This window comes from Opisthocomus hoazin, chromosome 6, assembly GCF_030867145.1.
Source record: "Opisthocomus hoazin isolate bOpiHoa1 chromosome 6, bOpiHoa1.hap1, whole genome shotgun sequence".
Lineage (NCBI taxonomy): Eukaryota > Metazoa > Chordata > Aves > Opisthocomiformes > Opisthocomidae > Opisthocomus > Opisthocomus hoazin.
This window is the reverse complement of record NC_134419.1, coordinates 17,521,139-17,534,138: the sequence shown is the minus strand read 5'-3', so window position 1 is coordinate 17,534,138 and position 13,000 is coordinate 17,521,139.

The window sequence follows — 13,000 nt, the reverse complement described above, 5'->3', positions numbered from 1 at the left end:
ACTGTCTGCGATGTTCTTGGTTAGAAAAGTGATGGCTTATCAGTCTTATTTATATGACCGCCTGTAGGGTGTGAGAAGACTTTGTTATGGTAAACCAGGACAGTTCACCTCCCCCATCCGAGTTTGTAGAGTCCCAAGCACATCTTCTTGTAACAGCAGCCTGGGACAGTTTGCTTCTTCCCATCCAAGCATGTAGAGTCCCAAGCGAGTCTTATCTCCTTGTCACAGTAATTTGGGGTCATTCGCTTCACCCCTGTTGCATGGCTTCCAATGTGATGGACAGCTACAGGTCTCGACATTCGCAGGACAGGACCTGCATTACATCAGCGAGTTTGCTAATGAGCCAAACAGGACATTGCGTATGTATGATATGTTAATCAGCACAAGTTTTGTTATCCAACCCTGTGGTGCTTTCCCTTGAGCTTCACTCCAGAGCAGGGCTCTGCTGCATCGGATCCCCATTTTGATTAGCGTCGGTGTCCCGGGGCTCTCACCGTGGTAACACTATCCTTTCCATGAAGCCCAAGCTTTCACTCGCTGAGGTGCCTCATCCCTGAGGGATTCACACCTACTCTTTGCTCCTAACACTGCCTTTGTGTTGAAAAGTGGTGTAGCAGTTTGCAAAAGACTCTGATGTTCCATGCAAGTACAGTTATATCAGATATGCTGGCTGCATTTAGTTATGTGCTAATTTTAGGAGGAAATGCTTGATATTTTATTGTGAACTAAAAAAACCCAATTTAATTTCCTTACACCTCTTCATGTGATCTGTTCTCTCTTATTCTTTTTAGAAGAGAGAAATAATTGCAAAAACACAATTGGAATTTCCTGGAAAAATAACTCTGAACAATGCAACAATTATGTAATATGGAATTGCAACAATAGAAAAAGCAAGATTAGATCAGTGAGACAGTGAAATGCTGATAAGTTCCGTGTAAAATATTTGGTATATAAAATCTCCCCTTTTAAATGGCATTGTTTGCTTTTAGATGAATAACCATCCCATTTTAAATAAAATGTGGTGAGTGAGAAGAGTTTGTCATGCAAGCCGGGTTACTCTGTGTGGCTGTCCTATCCCTCCTCATAATTTCTTGCTTTATAGTCGAAGAATCTTTTCCAGAAGTGACTTCCTACTTTACTGCAATTCCTTGACAAAGTATTTAACAGCACCACACCTTTCACAGATTTGCTGTCCCTTGAGAAATGTCTATTGGATGATGATTCCCTACCAGTTACTTTTGGAGATCTCTCAGCTAGGTAGTTCCTAACTTGTTAAGGAGGTGCTTGGTTAATCCCACATAGTACTATTGGACCATCACACAGTAATCAGTCCACAAAAATCTCCTGATATAGCTATATGGCTACTCAAATTCATAATTGCATTAAAAAAAAAGTGGAATAAATGTGGTAGTGATTGACACTGATTATATTTTCATCCTTTAATTAATTATTGATTGAATTCTGTATCAGCTTTCCTATTATTTTTGTGGAACAGACGTTAAGCAGATTTTCCAATCATTTTGCACGTCATCCCCTCTACGTTTTTTAAAAATACTGTGTCTTCTTCGTGTTATTGTAAGAGTTATCAATAATCAAGAAAGTAAACTACTGCTGAAGGTCTTTGGCAATTTTTTAAAAATTACTGTGTGAAATATATCCAGGCATGTGCATCTAAGAGTACTTCAGGTTGAAGATTTACCTCCATCTGTTTTCCTAGTGTATTAGAAAACAACTCCTGATGGTCATGGTATTAAACTATATCATCCCACTTTTTCTGACATATTGACCAGAAAATTAAGTTAAATTCTTGTGTGTGTGGTTTGGTTGGGCTTTTTTTCATACCAATATAAAATAAAGATTGTTTTCAGTTTGTCTTTAGCAGGCACTGAAGCCGTGAGAATAGTAATGACCAACTCCTTTTTAAACACCTCCACGCTGCTGGTTAGCGAAACTTTTTAACTTACTTTTGCAGCCAGCATGCTCTGGTGATAGAGGGGAAGTATTTGCAAAATTAGTGTTTTAAAGATTGCCTTTTAATTCCAGAGGAGTCTCACTTGTTCTGATTTCATAATTGGCCACTGAAAATTCAAATAGTAGAAGATATTGTCATGTGTGTTAGCTATCATTCAAACTTTTGATCTCTTCCAAAATACTTTCATTTCAAAATATTTTCAAAATACTACTTACTTAGTATCAGTTTCATTCGTTAGTTCAGCTACTGGGAAAAGTAAATGCAGCATGGGGGATGGATCTGCAAAACACTTATTTATTGCCTGAACTGAGTGCTTGAATGATTGAATTTCTCACAGCACAACACTGAAATTCATAGATGATGGCAGTCATCATGAACCCACATTGAAGTCTCTCAGTATGTCCGACTTCACTGAATCTGACCTTAAACTAAGTGAAGTACAATTCCTATTTCTTGTCTTAATATGATGTTTCTTTCCGCTCTTTCCTTACATTCACAGAGTATATGTCCCTCTTCCACGAATAGCTAAACACTACAACATAGTGAAAGTGAGCCTTCTATCAAAATTAGAAGAAGCTTTTTCTAAAAACATATTGGCTAATTCCATTTGAAATCTTTGCAAGAGCAGAGCGAAAATAAAGCCCTGGAACCACTGCACAAAATTCCCATTGGTGTCAGTGCGGATAAACTCTGTTACAGATCCTGTATTGTGTGACGTGTATCACCCCAGATTGCTAGAACAGCACAGTTGAGACATTTATTGTTAACAAAATTTGATTAATAGTGAAGAATAAGAAATATTGAGTCTTCAGCTTCTGCTACAAAGCATGGATAAAAACTGAGCTGGCACTTGCACAGGTGCTTTCAGATGCAACAAAATACTGTTGATAACAGCTGAGAGCTCACTTTAAATGCCCAGAGAAAATGTATTCATTTTGCAGTTTCACCTTGGGCAGGAGGCAGGATAGCAAGCCAAAAACATATCTTGGCCTTCATCAAAATAATTTCCTGAGGCAGTCCATGGTAAAATGAACTTATCTTCTTCTATTCTGGGATCAAGATCAATAATATTACATGGTGGAAATCCATCAGCCTTAGGTCCCTGTGGAACTGCAGATAATATGAAGGAGCGTCCTGCAGCTGTTCTATGGAAACCCCCTCTTCTGATCTGAATATCATTTTTAATAGACGAGGGTCTTGATGGGTTCATCTTGATTTTACCTAAAGCATTAAAAAATGCTGATTAAACTTAACTATGTGAATACTCTTGAAGTATGCAGGTGTCCTGAACTTCACCTCATTTATATGATTTTAAATCTGAAAAATCCATTAACCTCAATTAAGTACAATAATTTCTACTGCAATAGCTATTTCTTGACAATTGCAAGAGTGCTAATTACTAAGAAAGCTAATATGAAATTGAAATAACTGTTACGAAATAATCACAGGAGAGTTTAGTTTACTAAAACTGCATCAGTTCTTAATTTAAGATGACTGATTAGAGTACTGTAGTTAATAAACCTACAGTTATTATTTTCACAGGCAAAACACAAATCCTGTCTATCTGTATTACACTGATACTGCCCTGTTATAGCTGTTTACAGTCTACCCTGAATATTCTTCTGGGAAATACAGAATTTTCAGGTTTTGAAAAGCGTTCAAAACTAAATACCCCTTAGCTGGGCTGTTGTTGTGCTAATGCCTACTCTCAGTATTTATGAAGGTACTTCATGTATACAGGTGCTGGAATAAATAGCTGCATAATTTTCTCTGTGTTACTTTGCTGTACCATTTTCTACGTGACCTGGTAGAGACATGGCATGACTCCATGGCATTGCAGTTTGTGGCGTGATAGTTCTGTTTGCTTGGATGTGAACTTTCAGGCTGTATCTGCCATTCTCAGGGCAAGCAAACAAGTACTTGGCATAGATCCCATCATTCTTAACAACGTCAGAACCTAGATATAAAAATGACATAAATTAACATCAAACAAAAATGGTTGTATTTACGCTTTCCAGAGTCATCTGTGTAGAATATAAGAATAACAGGAAAATTATTCTCTGGTATGCAAGCTGTGCAGCTCCTCTGGTTTTGATGGTTTGTTAAAACTGTTAGAGAAGACTGCAGACTGAAGTTAAGATGCCTTTTTGTACTGTGTTTTAAGTCAAGGAAATGCTAATTTCTTAGCAAAATCATCTATTATTTCATCATAAAGCTAAAGAACAGATTATTTTCAAATCTGTACAGTTTTTAGTTACTTCCCATGTGCTTCTGTAGTCACACATTCAATTCTGCAGATTTGGGGCTTCTCTGTTCTGGTTATGCTCGTTACAGAATTCAGCCTCCTACAATGACAAAAATTGGAAGTAAGCAACAGTAGAGTAACACAAAAAAATAGAGATGGAAATAAATCTTCACTGCTGATTTATATAGTTGAGACATCAGCTGATGGTAAACTTCATTTTACGTTAATAACAGTATGCATTACAGTTGATTTACTTACATAAAAGTCAAAATAAATGTTACATTTCAAAAAGGAGGACATAGCAAATGTTATAGCAGTATGTTTCACTGAAAGAAATGTTCTTCTGTGTTTGTACTTACAAATCATGAACTTCACATATACATTATTGACGATCTGCAGTTTGATTTCTTTCAGAAATAAAAGCACATCCTTCCTTAAAAAGCCATGTTAGCCTACTAACAGCACAATTACCTTCAGTGCAGGAATTTTTTTCACAAATGTAGATGCCAGTAAAATCAGAGGAGCACCTAAGGATAAAACAGAATACATTTTCTGTTAAAAACCCTATCTGAATACAGTGCTGACATTAACAGTGCTTGGAGTGTAGTCTGCACTCTGCCCATGTAAAACAGTTATCTATGTAAAAAGATATGAATAGACATTGTGAAGTGACACCAAGAATAATAATTGATTTGTTTACTTCTCCGTCGCTTCAGTCTACTGCCTGAGTAAAATTATTACAGTTACAGATTTAAAGTTTACAATTACCGAAGTAGTTTTATTAATTCAGTAGTTACTGCTTCCGAATCCTGCTGTACCCTGGAAAATGCCTGTTCAATGGCTTCTGGGTTTACCACACGTGCAGGCACTATGGCAGTGAGTTTCAGGTCAAAAAACGCTGTACTAAAGCTTTTTTTCTTGAGGTCCATTTGCCATATGGACAGAGAAGAAAAGCAGGTAGTGAGCCAGACACTTCTGCAGCGGTGAGAGCATGGGGTGAAGTGCAGAGGCAGCAAAGATAAAAAAATGAATTTGGAGCAAGAGAGACCCAGAAGCTTAATAGGAAAGCCACAAAGTTGCAGCATACTCAGAGAAGGGAGAGGTGAGACGAGGAGGAAAAGCTTAGACAGACAAACACCGTGAGCAGGGGAGAAGGAGGATTTGTGTACAAGCACCATTTCCTCTCTGGTGGCAGAGCATAGAAGTGATTAAGTCTCCAGTGTCACTTCAGAAAAAAGTAATGCCCAACATCACTGGCAATCCATCAACCACAGAAACGTGTGAAGATGAATGCAGAGAAAAATCATAGGATCTATTCATAAAGTAGGAAAGATATTTACGGAGTGATAAAATAAGGACTAAAAGAAAAAGGGATACCTCAAATATTTACAGAAAAAGACCAGTCAGGTTTCTAAAGCCCACCACTAAAGGCTTGTAGAAAGAGGAAAATGCTGAATTACCTTGTAACTTTAACCTGATCCTGCCCAGCTGCATAGAAATGCCTATCACTGTCATATTCGTCAAACACCCCCATCGAAGGTGGGCCCACTCATGGACAAAGACTCTGCCTGCAGGGAGAACAGAAGGGCAAATGCATGGTAACTGTAGTCAGCCATTATATCACCAGCAAAATTATGTGGTGGACTTTCTGAGCAGCAACTTGCCAGCAACTCTCGACCTCAGGCAGTTTTAATATCAAGTAATTCACTTTTGTGGCTAAGTGTGACTAACTTTAAATAACACCATTTGAAGGTCTTAGCTTTTATGTCTTTTAAAATTGGTTTCTTTTACTATTGTGTGTTTGAATTCTGTCTCTAGAAATGTATGATAAAACAGCAATGCTTTTTAATGTACACTTACATGACAGCAAACCACGCATCAAATTGTAATTTAATATTTGACATTGTATTTGACATGAACAAACCCCACAAACCAGCACTTCATTTTCCATTAGACACACTAGTAAGGGATTAGGAACAAAAGGCTACCTTTAACACTTAACACAGGTTTTGCACAGCAGTACATGCTACCGAAACGTGTGGGAAACATACAGGAAAGAGTTAAACAACCTAAGCTCTGTATTCTTAAGTCTTTTGTTGTTGACAACTGAGGGCAAAGCAGAAAAGTAAAATGGTTTAGGAAATTTACCCCGTGAGGCTTAAATATCTAATAATCATTTACTAGGAAGTTAGGTGAGAAATTGATACATTCTCCCATTTTTCCACCCACTTCATGTTGTAGGGTGTACAGGTCATTGCCATGTTTCCAAGCAGGAGCTGCCACTATGTATGTAGAGAACAGCAGGTATGCGAAGGAGGAAGAGGAGGGAGTGGGTTGGCACTTGCAAATCAGAGGGCTTGTAAGTGAGTGCCTACCTCTGCTTCAGATAGACTTGTTGCGACATTTCCAGGGTGAAGATGGACAAAGCATACGCATACGATATAAATGCTGCAAATATCGAACTTTATTCATAGATTCAGTTCCTTATATACTATTTTTAAGATTATCTCATTGGAACATGCAATTTTCTAGTGACAGCTACAGATTATACCTGATATTTATGGTGACAGCTACAGATTATATTTGGTATCTATTTTCTCATTAGTAGAGGATATAACTTCCTCACAGTAACATCTTTATTTGCCAATTGCATTTCTTGGCAGATCATTCAGTCCCATTTCTTTATGAATCTTTGCTTCTGTTCTTGTTTACTTCTTCTGTACTTTTCCACAGACCTTGATTCTTTAATCAGGGCATCCTTTGATCGCTGACTTTGGTCAAGCAAGGCCTACAAGCCCTGCTCCACAGCAGCGAACCCCACATAGACTGGAAGGCAAACGTCGGACACGTCTCTGTTATCCTTCACTCAGCCTCTGATAGCTACAAGTGAAAAGTGGCACGTAGAGAAGCAAGGCTAACTAATCAGCCCTTACGAACTGGTGCCTACTTCTTTTTCTGCCTCTGTAGCAACAAGCTGCCTTTGTTTTCCTTGGATGTCTTGCCAGGCCTTCCCTAATGACGCTGAAACTCCACCTAGACAAGTATTACTGCTGTCTTCAGCACAATTGCCAGCCAGGAGTTATTAGGGGGTGATGGGTTAAGAAAGCAAGAGGGGGTAAAAAGCAAAAACACTGGAACTCATAAGCAAAGGTTTCTGACTTGTAATAAATGTAAAACCAAGTGGAGAAATGAAACCAAGTATCAACAAGGATATTCAGACCAGACAGGGTATTCAGGCCAAGGCTGTTCAAACCAGTCACAGACCAGGTTTCTAAAATGATTAAACAGCTTGCAAGGACTCCATTTACGGACTAGGATAGATTTAGCCTGGAGTTGCTTACAGTCCAGCAGTCTCGTCGTTCATTTAGAACCAACAGGACTGTACAGCTGTTATTACTAACGCTGTTACTGATGATCATTACTTATGTGTTTGCTAATGGTGATTCATAGATCATGATTTCGCCAGTTCTTAAGGGCATTCTCTTGAATACTTTTTCACCAGTTTTTAACCTTTAAGGTACGCTGGGTGCACTAATAAATGTGTGTAAAAGCACATGTTGCACTCTATTCCCTGCAACAGGCTTTGAGCCATACCTTTTCACAGGGCTCATGTGTTGATTCCTGATCGACAATAACCAGGAACACCAAAATCAAATCCTGCCCGTGAGCATGAAGGATGCCAGCGCCAAGCTGGTGCACGCTGCGGAGGGCTGGAGCCGCACACGTGTGAGGGCAAGGTGGGCGCCTGCCGGGCTCCCTCCTCCCCGGCTGGCTCTGCCCCAGGAGCAGCCCCCAACTGGGCACCGATCCCCAGCTCCCTCCCGGCTTCCCAGCACGGCATGGGTCAGGGCCTTCTGGCCCATCCCTCTCCTGAATAGCAATCCTCGGCCAAGAGCTGCCAAAATCCTGAGAGCCAGAGCCCACCAGTGCCCCATGTTGGGCTGGCCTCTACAAAGGCATGGTCAGGCTGTGCTAACTGTGGGCAGGTGAGGTCAGCCCTCCCGCCACGGAAAAGCTGGAGGTTTTAGCCACAGGGACTGCTGCTCCCACAGAGAGTGCCCAGGACTGGGGAACCCACAGGCTGCTGGGGCTTGAGCAGAGGTTTGGTAAATCTAAGAGCATCTTCCCTGAGCAGCACCATGAACAACCAGCTGGAGATGGGATCCCTGCTGTTACAGGGGGGAATGGCTTGGCATCTGTTATGGCCTGTTACATCTACCCAGGCTTCCGCTCACAGTTCCAGCTGGCCACATCGACCACTTCCAAAGAACTCTCCATTTTCCTGCAGGTATTATTCATGTCCCACTAACTGCAACCCAGCTGTCTGCTCCACCCATGCACAATGAGTCTCTGCCTCTGCTTGCTGAAGGGCAGGATTTCCAGGGCGACTTGTTAATGAACTTTCACTGATAAGAGAGAGAATTTGGCCAGATACAGAATCAGGCCTTCCAAAAGTCTGTCTGAAATTGAAGTTATGTGTTTGAGTGTGCCTCTTTCTCTTGGAAAGGAATTTCTGTAACTAAACTATATAAAAATTAAGCTATCTTAATGTTGAAAGTACAATGTGCTCTCAATTGTTTTCACCCTTTTGCTTGGAACTCTACCATGTAATGTGTCCTCTTGCTCTTTCTTCTACCCTTAAGGTCTCTATCCCATTTCCCAAGTCTTGAAGACTCCTGTGGTACCTGCCTTCGTTCTGGGACCTCACCTGTGCTCTGGCCATTTTGCAGTGTAAGGAAGGGGCTGTAGCAATTTCGGAACTGGAGCAAGCAATTCTGTAGGAGATGCACATCCTTAGGAAGGGGAACAAACAGCGCTCACACGCACACCCAGGGTTGCACTGCATGGGGAGAAAGTCCAAATTGAGGAATGAATGCAAGTGGGTTTAAGGACTGTTCAGTAAAAGAGAAATAAATTAAAGCTATTTTTGCCTCCTTTGAAATCCAAAAAGCCTCCTGAAAACAGCTGAGATATATGACTAAGCTGGAAGTAACTCACATGGAAATGAGGAGTGGCACCAGTACAGCTGGACTTCTGGTGATCGATTAGCACTGGCAACTCTGACCCAGGCAGGTCAATACACATATTAAGGGAAGTTCTGCATCCCTGTAGCCACTATAACCTGCATCTGGGGTAAGATGTTCCCAAACATCCTTGGCCAAAACCTAAGAAGACCAACACTGAATCCACAATCTCCAAATGAAGGACGCCCAGACCTGTTGCCGTGTAAAATGCTGTCAGGAGAAAGCCTCCCTGCTACTTCCCTGTATCTTAGAATTGCCTTCTATTTCTTCCATGCCTTAAGTGGGTGTAGAAACACCCGCTGCTGCTCTTTGAGCAGTGAGAATCATAGAATCATAGAATCGTAGAAAGTTTTGTGTTGGAAGGGACCCCTAGAGGTCATCTAGTCCAACCCCCCCGCAGCGAGCAGGGACACCACTAACTAGATCAGGTTGCTCAGAGCCCTGAATGATCTGCTGCTCCTGCTAAGTCAGCTGTGCAAAGAGATGAGGGTCCTTGAGTGGGTGACTGGCTGTGGGGAACTCAATAGAACTACAGCATGGAAACTCCATGGGGTACTCACCCCGGTGCCCCCTGCCCCTGTGCACTGTAGAGTGAAGGACTTTACTGTCTAACTGCTTGAGAGGCTGGCATGCCGCGACATGGAGTGAGAGATGCTGAGAAACAGGCCAGGGCAGTAGCAAAACCCACCATGCCTATTTTACAAGGGTGTGTGGGAAGGAAGGCTGAGAGGGGACCTTATAAATGCTTATAATATCTCAAGGGTGGGTGTCAGGAGGATGGGGCCAAACTATTTTCAGTGGTGCCCAGCGACAGGACAAGGGGCAGTGGGCACAAACTGAAGCACAGGAAGTTCCGTCTGAACATGAGGAAGAACTTCTTCCCTCTGAGGGTGACGGAGCACTGGAACAGGTTGCCCAGAGAGGCTGTGGAGTCTCCTTCTCTGGAGATATTCAAGACCCGCCTGGACGCGGTCCTGTGCAGCCTGCTGTAGATGACCTTGCTTCGGCAGGGGGGTTGGACCAGATGACCCACAGAGGTTTCTTCTAACCCCTAACATTCTGTGATTCTGTGATTCTGTGATTCTGTGATCGCTCCATCTCTGCCGGGTGTGTATTTCTGTGTAAGGCACTGAGTGTCTAAGGATTGCTGGGAGGAAGAAATTCTGGTCAGTGTTACACAACACGGTGCATAGAAGCATGGTGAAGGAACAGGATATAAACAGGGTCGCAGCAAATCTGCTGCGTTTGTGAGACTTTTGTGACAGCAGGCTATTGCCAAAATTAAACAATGAACAAGGGCAGGCAGTGGAGTCTTGGATTTCTGACACAGAAATGAAAGGTTCCGTTGTACCTTTAAATCAGATAAAGTCATGAGCCGTGACAAACACTCAGCAGTTCCTGTGGCATCTCAAGAAGCCTCTCTCCAGCACACCGCTTCTGGGAAGGCCTGCAATGATGCCATCGTGGAACTGTGTGTTGTATTTCCATTAATTATTTTCTACTCCATAGACTGTGCCACAGTCATTAAAATACAGCTTTGAGGAGTGAAACTTGTAATTAATTCTTTGTTTATGAGGTACAGTGCTCATTATCTTGCTAATTAACCCTCACTGATGGATAGTGGTTGCTTTATTACATAAGCAATCACCACATTTTTAGATAACTTCAACAATTCATTGCTTGCTTTTAAGAATAAGTCAATCGTATAGCAAGTTCAGGGAAGCTAAAATTCCGCGTTGTGTCTGAGCTGACTGAGACACCAAAGATGCTGTGGTGCCGAAGCAAAGGTCTGGCGGGGATGGTTAGTGCACAGTTCAAGGCTACGGGTCCTACAGAGAACAAACCGTCAGGCCTTTTGCACCTGCAAAGCCAAAACCTCCCCTGTAATTCAGGTACAAAGGCACTCACTCCAGAATGGAGAAGGGAGTGCTTTCATCTCTACTCGAATTGAAAAGGTTGAAATTTAACCTTTGATTTTGATTTTTATTACAGCGCATACACATCTAGCTAATATTCTGCAAAGAGTGTATAAAGGGAATAACTGCTCTGTCTTCTGAAATTCCATTGCCAGCAAGAGAAGAAAATACAAACACACTGGCATGTTTACAAATGATGCCAAAGGATATGTTTTATGTTGATTTTGATTATTTCTCCCAATGCCAAGGCTTATTTCAAATGTGAGTGGCCAACACTGATCTTCACTTAGCATATTAAAAATCAATATTTCAGTCGGTATGCATTTTTCTGAACAGAATTTTGTGCAGATTATAATTGTGTATGACCATATGTATCTATGTATCTACGTACATACCTGTATGTATGTACATAGGTATCTATACATGCGATCACATTCGTATTGTTACCTTGGTGACTAACATTTGGATATATTTGAATAAGGCAAACTAACAGTTAAGAATAAGGTTATAATTTAAGGATAGTTAAGAACTCATGAAAAAGTATCTGAGTAGCAGCAAGTGTTCAGATAAGGAACACCTGATGGTTCCAGACTTGTTCAGACCAGGAGACTGCTAGCAGGTGGAAGGCATTGAATCATCTCCAGTCAGAAGAACAAACGTTTGGTATCTTTAACCAAGGACATGCTGGAGCAACCGGACCTTGGGAAGGACAGTTAATTAGCGTGTTTTATGTATGTTGCAAACTTGGCAGAAGAACTGAGAATTTGTATATACTTAGTTGAACTATCCTCATTGTAATACTAAAAATCACACCCCCTGAGCTGGAGACCCCGGCCCATGCAAGGTTCCTTGCCCACTGCGCATGCCTAGTGAATTTTAAGAGCACTGTATCTTTAAACTGAGGCGAGCAGGGAACTAACCAGTTGTAGTTAGGAGAGCATAGCTTATAGGCATTACTAACATTTTTTTTTAACATTTTGTACTGTATAAATATGCAATGTAGTTGTCACTGTGAGTGCTTGGTTTGTGGAAATCTCCCACCTTGCACAGAATAAAAATGTCTCCTCTCTAAAAGTACTTTGTGTGTTTCGGGCGTTATTTCCAGTTGCAGGTAACAGTTGTCTCGTGATCGTTCTGTTTTGCACCCTTCATCATCGGAAAGTGATCTTTTGCTATGTCGATCGTGATGTCTTGGATGTTTGATAAGGCGCCATCTCAAGCGTTAGGAGTGCTTTCTCATGCACTGTGACGTGAGAGTAATCGGTTTATTTTTCATCAGAACGTGTTTATTTAAAAATATGTGGCTTTTCTACAATGTTTGACAATGCGAGGGCAAAGCAGCGTCAGATACAGTCGGGTTATGTGAATACTTATTAACCTCAGAAAAAATACATTAATGGAAACACCCAGAAGGAAAACAAACCAGGGAATCCAAAGCTGCCCAGAGCTCTCCAAGTTCTTTGCCCGTCCTGCTCTGGCAGTGCCCTCCCGGGCACGCAGGGCCCCCCGGGCGCCCTGCACGCACCCTCCGCCTCGGGAAGGGACGATGCTGCTCCTCCGGGCCCGCGGAGCTGCCCCCGACGGCCCCGGGCCTCCGCCGGCCCCGTCCGCGGAGCGCCTGACCCGCTGCGCCGCGCGCCAGCGCGGGTGCCGGCCCGGGGACAAGGCTGGCTGCGGGGAGGGCGCCGCCGCCTCCCGCCCGCCACCAGAGGAGCAGGCCGCGGCAACGGCCGGTTGCTCGGGCAACGGCTCCCGCCGGGCGGCGGCGGTGAGGGGCCGGCGGGGCGGGGTGCGGAGGGGGCGCTGCCCGCGGGAGCGCTCAGGGGCCGCAGCCGCAGGCAGG